Source organism: Aethalodelphis obliquidens, unplaced genomic scaffold (assembly GCF_003676395.1).
Source record: "Aethalodelphis obliquidens isolate GAN/ISIS:26980383/991018 unplaced genomic scaffold, ASM367639v1 scaffold21, whole genome shotgun sequence".
Classification (NCBI taxonomy): Eukaryota; Metazoa; Chordata; class Mammalia; order Artiodactyla; family Delphinidae; genus Aethalodelphis; species Aethalodelphis obliquidens.
The window spans coordinates 18478974-18485843 of NW_020837965.1; positions in this window are offsets into that span (position 1 = coordinate 18478974).

Below are 6870 nucleotides of genomic sequence, written 5' to 3' on the forward strand. Positions count from 1 at the left end.
TCTTCCAGAGATCTTGCACAAACTTACACTCCCCCAGTCTATTGTATGAATGCCTGTTTCCTCACGTGTAAATCAGCAATGAGAATTGTCAGCCTCGTATGTTTATGCTAATCAGAGGTGAAAAGTGGCACTCTGACTTGTGTTTTTAAAATAATGAGTGGGTTGAGAATTCTTTCATATTTCCATTGGCCATTTTTTTAAATAAATTTATTTATTTGATTTATTTATTTTTGGCTGCATTGGGTCTTGGTTGCTACGCGCAGGCTTTCTCTAGTTGCGGCGAGCGGGGGCTACACTTCGTTGTGGTGTGCAGGCTTCTCATTGCGGTGGCTCTTGTTGCAAAGCATGGGCTCTAGGCACATGGGCTCAGTAGTTGTGGCTCGCGGGCTCTGGAGCGCAGGCTCAGTAGCTGTGGTGCACGGGCTTAGTTGCTCCGCGGCATGTGGGATCTTCCTGGATCAGCGCTCGAACCTGTGTTCCCTGCATTGGCAGGTGGATTCTTAACCACTGCGCCACCAAGGAAGCCCTCCGTTGGCTCTTTATATTTATTTTTTTGTAGTCTGTCTGCTTAAATCCTTTGCCCGTTATTCTACTGGATTACTTACTGTCTCCTTATAGATTTAAAGGAGTTCTTTAAAATTAAAATGATTCTCTTTGTCATATCTGGTATACAGCTTCTCAGTTTGTTCTTTGGCTTTGCTTGTGGCATTTTTTTGATATGGCGTTGAATCTATATTTTTAAACCAATTGATGTGAAATTACCATTAAAGCCGTAGGATTGTGAGTTTTAACTCAAAGTGTTGGAAATTTCACTGGCTTCTTTAGAAAATATTGGTTATACAATTATTATTATTATTACATTTAAAGATAATTTGTATTATTTTGTTTTTAATTGTGGCAAAATACATATAACATAAAATTTACTGTCTTACCAGTTTTTTTCATGCAATTCAAAAGAAAATGTGTTACTTTTTATTGGTGCTATTTATGCCCACTTACTATAGAATAACATTTATTTTATTTTATTTTGCCATGAAAAAAATTCAGAAAAATTTTATTTTATATTGGAGTATAGTTGATTTACAATGTTGTGTTAGTTTCAGGTGTACAGCAAAGTGATTTAGTTATACATACACATATACCTATACATTTTGGAGATTCTATTTCCCATATAGGTTATTACAAAGTATTGAGTAGAGTTCCCTGTGCTATACAGTAGGTCCTTGTTGATTATCTATTTTCAATATAGTAGTGTGTATATGTTAATCCCAACTTTTTAAGTGTTCAGTTTAATAGAATTAAGAACATTCACGTTGTTGTGCAACCAATCTCCAGAACTCTTTTCATCTTGCAAAACTGCAACTCCATACTCATTAAACATCAACTCCCATTCCTTCGCCTGCAGCCCCTGGCACCCACCGTTCTGCTCTCCCTCTCTATGAATTTGACTACTCTGGGTACCTCATATAAGTGGAATCATACAGTATTTTCTCTTTAGTCACTGGCTTATTTCATTTAGTGTAATGTCTTCAAAGTTCATCCATGTTGTAGCATGGATCTCTCTCCTTTTAAAGGCTGGATAATACTCCATTGTATGCATAGACCACATTTTGTTTATTTATTCAGCCGTTGATGGACATTTGGATTGCTTCCATCTTTTGTCCGTTGTGAATAATGCTGCTGTGGACACTAATACACAAATATCTCCTTGAGACCCTGCTTTCAATTCTTTTGGATATATATCCAGAAGTGGAATTCTTGGATCATATGGTTATTCAAGTTTTAGTTTTTTGAGGAACTGCCATACTGTTTCCTTAGTGGCTGCATCATTTTACATTCTTACCAACGATGCACACAGGTTCCAATTTCTCTACATCCTGGCCAACATTTTTTCTTTTCCTTTCTTCTTCTTTTTAAAAAAATAGCCATCCTAATGGTGTGAGGTGGTATCTCACTGTAGTTTTGACTGGCAATCCCCTAATGATTAATGATGCTGAGTGTCTTTTCATGTGATTGCTGGCCATTTATATATTCCTGGAAAAATGTCTGTTCAAGTTTTTGGCCCATTTTTAATTGGGTTGTATGTTTTTTATTGTTATTGAGTTGTAAGAGTTCTTTATATTTCTGGATATTAACCCCTTGTCAGATACATGATTTGCAAATATTCTCCCCCATTCCTTAGGTTGCCTTTGCATTTTCTTGATTGTGTCTTTCGATGAATAGATGTTTTTAATTTTGATATAGTACAATTAATCTATTTTAACTTTTGTTACCTGTGCTTTTGGTGTCATATCCAAGAAATCATTGCTAAATCAATGTTTGAAGTTTTCCCCTGTGCTTTCTTCTAAGAGTTTTATAGTTTAGCTCTTTCATTTAGGTTTTTGATCCATTTAGAGTTAATTTTTTTGTATATGGTATAATGTAAGAGTCCAACTTCGTTGTTTTACATGTGGATATCTGGTTTTCCCAATACCATTTGTTGAAAAGACTATCCTTCCTCCATTGAATAGTCTTAGGATGTTTGTCTAATATCATTTGGCCATATATGTGAGGGTTCATTTCTGGCCTCTCTATTCTATTTCATTGGTCCATACGACTGTTTTTAAGCCAGCGTCACACTCTTTTGATTACTGTAGCTATGAGATTAGGAAATGTGAAACCTCCAACTTTGTTCTTCTCTTTCAAGATTGTTTTGGATGTTTGGAGGTTCCATGTGAATTTTAGGATGGACTTTTCTATTTCTACAAAAGATACCAGCGAGATTTTGTTAGGGATTTCATGCCTAACATGAATCTAACCAATCTAAAGATCTAAGTCTTTAGATTGGTTTGGGTAGTACTGACATTGTAAAAATATTAAGTTTTCCAATCCATGAACATGAAATGTCTTTCAATTTATTTGCCTCTTCTTTAATTTTTTTCAGCAATGCTTTGTAGTTTTCAGTGTACAAGTCTTTTACCTCCTTGATGAAAGTTTATTCCTAGGTATTTTATTCTTTCTGATGCTATTGTAAATGGAATTGTTCTTGAAATTTCCTTTGGAAATTTAATGTATGAAATACAACTGGCTTTTGTCTGTTGATTTTGAATCCTACAACTATTAAATGAATACATTTATTAGTTCTAACAGTTTGTGTGTGTGAGCGTGTGTGTAATCTTTAGAACTTTCTATGTATAAGATTGCATTGTCTTTGAACAGAGGTAGTTTTACTTCTTTTCCAATTTGGATGCATTTTATTTCTTTTTCTTGCCTAGTTGCTCTGGTTGGAACTTCCAATACTATGTTAAATAGAAGATGGAAAGCAGACATTTTTGTCATGTTCCTGATCTTAGAAGAAAACTCTCATTCTTTCATCATTGAGTATGATGCTAGCTGTGAGCTTTTCTTATATGGGCTTTGTTATGTTGAAGTAGTTTCCTTCTATTCCTAGTTTTTTGAGTGTTTTTTTTTTTTTTATCATGAAAGGGTGTTGAATTTTGTCAAATATTTTTCTGCATCAACTGATATAATCATGTGTTTTCCCCTTCATTCTGCTAATGTGGTGTTTTGATTGATTTTTCATATGTTAAACCATCCTTACATTCCAGAAATAAGTCCCACTTAGTCATGGTGTATAATTCTTGCAATGTGCTGTCAAATTGTATTTACTAGTATTCCATTGAGGGTATTTGCATCAATATTCATCAGCGATGTTGGTCTGTAGTTTTCTTTTCTTATAGTGTCTTTGTCTGGCTTTGGAATCTAAGTAATGCTGACCGCATGAAATGAGTTAGGAAATATTCCCTTCTTTTCAATTTTCTGGAAGAATTTGAGAAGGATTTGTGTGAATTCTTTCTAAATGTTTGATAGAATTTCAACAGTGAATGCATGCAGTCCTGGGCTTTTCTTTGTTGGGAGGTTTTTGATTATTGATTCAATCACCTTATTAGTTATACATCTGTTCATGTATAACTAGTATCATGTATAGATTTTCTATTTCTTCATGATTTATTCTTGCTTGGTTGTGTGTTTCTAGGAATTTATTTATTTTATCTTGGTTATCCAATTTGTTGGTTTACAATTTTTTCATTGTATTCTCTTATAATCCTCTTTTGTAAAGTCACTCATAATGTCCCCTCTTTAATTTTTGATTTTATTTATTTGAGTGTTCTCCCTTAGTTTCTGTCAATCTAGCTAAAGGTTTGTCAATTTTATTGATCTTTTCAAAGAACCAACGCTTGGTTTTATTGATATTCCCCATTTTAAAAACTATTTTGTTGAACTCTGCTCTAATATTTATTATTTCCTTCCTTCTGCTATCTTTGAGTTTAGTTTGTTCTTTTTTCTAGTTTATTAAGGTGTAAAGTTAGGTTGTTGATTTGAGATCTTTCTTCTTTGTAATGTAAATGCTAATAGCTACAAATTTCCCTCTTAGTACTATTTTTACTGCATCTCATAAGTTTTGGTATGTCGTATTTTTATTTTCACTTGTCTCAAGATATAGTCTAATTTCTCTTGTGATATCTTTTTTGACCTATTGGTTGTTTGAGCTGTTTAATTTCCATATATTTCTGGATTTTCCAGTTTTCTTTCTGCTGATTTCTAGTTTCATTCCACTGTGGTTAGAAAAGAGACTTAGTATGGTTCCAGTCTTTTAAACTTTATTAAAACTTATTTTGTGGCCTAACATAGGTCTACCTTGGAGAATGTTTCATGTGCACTTGAGAAAATTGTGTGTTCTGCTGTTGTTGGGTGGAGTGTTCTGTATATGTCTGTTAGTCCAAGTGGTCTATAGTGTTGTTCAAATCTTCTGTTTCCTTATTGATCTTCTGTCTGGTTTCTCTATCAATTATTGAAAGTGGGATATTGATTCTCCTACTATTATTGTGTTGCTGTCTATTTCTCCCTTTAATTCTGTCAATGTTTGCTTCATATATTTAGGAGTTCTGATGTTTGGTACACATACATCTATAATTGTTATGTCATCTTGGTGAATTGAATTATTCTTTTTTTTTTGCCGTACAGCTTGATTTTATAAAGTCAAATATATAAGTCCTCATATTTACGACTTCTTAGTTTTCAGTCATGTTTAGAGGGGCCTTATCCACTTCAATATCCATAAATGAATTAACCAATACTTTCTTCTAGAACATTCATGTTTTTGTGTGTGTGTTTTAGTGTTTGATCTACCCAGAGGTCCAAATACTATTATTTAATGTGGACTTGAGCCTTTAACACTCTGAACTGACTATGATCCCTCACAAAAGTGCAGACCCCTTAGCTCTCTCCCTGTTTTGTGGTCTGCCTGGCTTAGCCTTGCCTTACTCTTGCCCTCTGCCTACCACTCTCCTACCAAAATCTGATCAGTTAAGTTTTTCCACCTGCCTCCAGAGTGGTCCATCTCTGTCATTGTTAGCTTTCCATATCTGTAAAATAAATCGTGGACTTCAGCCAACATTTCATCCTTGCCTGGAGCAGTGCCTGGACAGTGTAAATACCTAATAAATATTAAGTGGATACATGAAAGATTGCTGTGACCCGGATTCCACACATATCCTGTGAATGTAAAGAGAGACTCAGAGACAAGAAGATGAGAGATTTACATGTCACACACAAGCTTGCGCCAGGTCAGTCATTCTTTAATGTCATCTAAGGAGGGGACCTGGCCTGGGAATGGAAGGCTGAACCCAGAGAGGAAGTTATTTTTGCATGGGATTCACCACCTTTCCCATGAAGAGCAGAATGTTGGTGTTTTCATCCTTGACGATGATTAAGAAGGGCATGTTGAAGTTGATGGTCAGATGCTCAGACCAGGCACTCTCTTCTGAGAGGGTGGCCCCAGCGTGTTCTGTCCCATTCTCATTGATGCTCATCACAGCCTCATGAATGGCCCAGAGGGGAGAGAGGACAGAGACCTGTTTGAGGCAGAGACAGGCTGCACCCTTCCCCAACCCAGACCTGGAGGTAAGGCCCAATGTGGTGAGAGCTGTCCTGGGGCTCAAGGAAGAGCTCTCTCCAGAGGATTTTAAATAAAGAACCACAAGATTCACAACTGAATCAACATGGTGTAGTGGAATGAACATGACTTTCCATCACAAGGATCTGGGTCCAAATCCAATTTTCCCCACTAACTCACTGTGTCACTAAGGAGAAAATTATTCTCCCTTTTTTTAAAAATTAACATTATTATTGGAGTATAATTTTTTTTTTTTTTTTTTTTGGATACGTGGGCCTCTCACTGTCGTGGCCTCTTCCATTGCCGAGCACAGGCTCCGGATGTGCAGGCCCAGTGGCCATGGCTCACGGGCCCAGCCGCTCCGCATCATGTGGGATCTTCCCAGACTGGGGCACGAACCTGTGTCCCATGCATCGGCAGGCGGACTCTCAACCACTGTGCCACCAGGGAAGCCCTGGAGTATAATTGCTTTACAATGGTGTGTTAGTTTCTGCTCTATAACAAAGTGAATCAGCTATACATAAACATATATCCCCATATCTCCTCCAAGACTATTCTTCTTGAAACCTCAGTTTCCTAAATAGGAAAATCAGACCTGTGGGATAGGATGACCCAGGGCCACTATGGTGCTGCATGTGAGGAACTTCACTCAGTGTAGGTGCTCAATAAATGTGTGTGTGTGTGCACAAGTGTGTGCATGTGTGACAGGTTCACATTTGTGGGTGAGTGTTTGAATAAGGACAACAAGAAGCAAGAGCTTTATCTGGTAATTGTAAGCCTCCATCAACTGGTCACACCTACTTACCCAACCTCATCCCACACTCTTATTCTTAACCCTTCCCTCTCTGGGGAACTGGTCCCTTCTCTGTGCTTCAACACCACACTCATGCCTCTCTCATCGCCTGGCCTGTCCTCCCCTCCCTGCAGGAGACACA